Here is an 837-nt window from a genome sequence, read left to right on the forward strand (position 1 = left end):
CTATGGAAATCCTATAGAGACGGACACCGGGCCTCTGCTCCCTCACGGGGACCCTATAGAAACCCCACAGGGGCACCCGCCGGGCTCTGCCCCACCGTAAGGACCCTATAGAGACCCCCCCAGGGGCACCCACCGGGCTCTGCTCCCCCCCCCGGGATCCTATAGACACCTATAGGGCGCCCATAAAGACCCCCGAGCCTATACAAATCCGTAGGGGACCCTGCCACCCTATAGGGACCCCCTCCCCACCCAGACTCGGGGGGTGGGCACCTATGCTGGCTCTGACGTCACGCCGGCCAGGCTTGGCCAGCCCCAAAGGTCAGCGCTAAAAATACCTGGGGGCCCCTATAAGGGTCACATAGGAGCCATATAGGGGCCGGGAACAGGTAGGGAGGTGGCGGGGTGGGCACCTATAGGGTTGGCATGGCCTCAGGGGGGGCTATAGGGTCTGGCCCGGCTTCCTATGGGGTGTGTGGAGGTCTGTGGGGCAGTATAGGCACTGAGGAGCGCCCACGGGGGGATCCCCTATAGAGCTGGGCACTCACGTATAGGGAGCGTCGGGTGTCTTCTATAGGGCTGAGCCCAACCTGTGGGTTCTCTATAATGTCCTAGAAGGCTGAGCCCCACGCTGGGGACTCTCCCGCATCTCCTATAGGGCTGGGCACCCATGTATGGGGAGTTGCCAGCATCTCCTATAGGGCTGAGCCATACAGTGGGGACTCTCCATCATCCCCTATAGGTGTGGGCACTGGGACCCCCCACCATCTCCTACAGGGCTGGGTACTGGGGCACGGGGACCCCCCCCATCATCTCTTATAGGGCTGGGGACTCCCCGTC

At 62.8% G+C, this 837-nt stretch overlaps 1 protein-coding gene across 1 annotated transcript in view; it reads right to left on the bottom strand.

Moving 5' to 3' along the window:
* Positions 1 to 837, bottom strand: part of FUS (FUS RNA binding protein) — an 8,121-nt gene that overhangs the window by 6,723 nt on the left and 561 nt on the right. The gene's annotated exons all lie outside the window — the stretch shown is intronic.

Source organism: Haliaeetus leucocephalus, unplaced genomic scaffold, assembly GCF_000737465.1.
Source record: "Haliaeetus leucocephalus isolate CR32 unplaced genomic scaffold, Haliaeetus_leucocephalus-4.0 Scaffold404, whole genome shotgun sequence".
NCBI lineage: Eukaryota > Metazoa > Chordata > Aves > Accipitriformes > Accipitridae > Haliaeetus > Haliaeetus leucocephalus.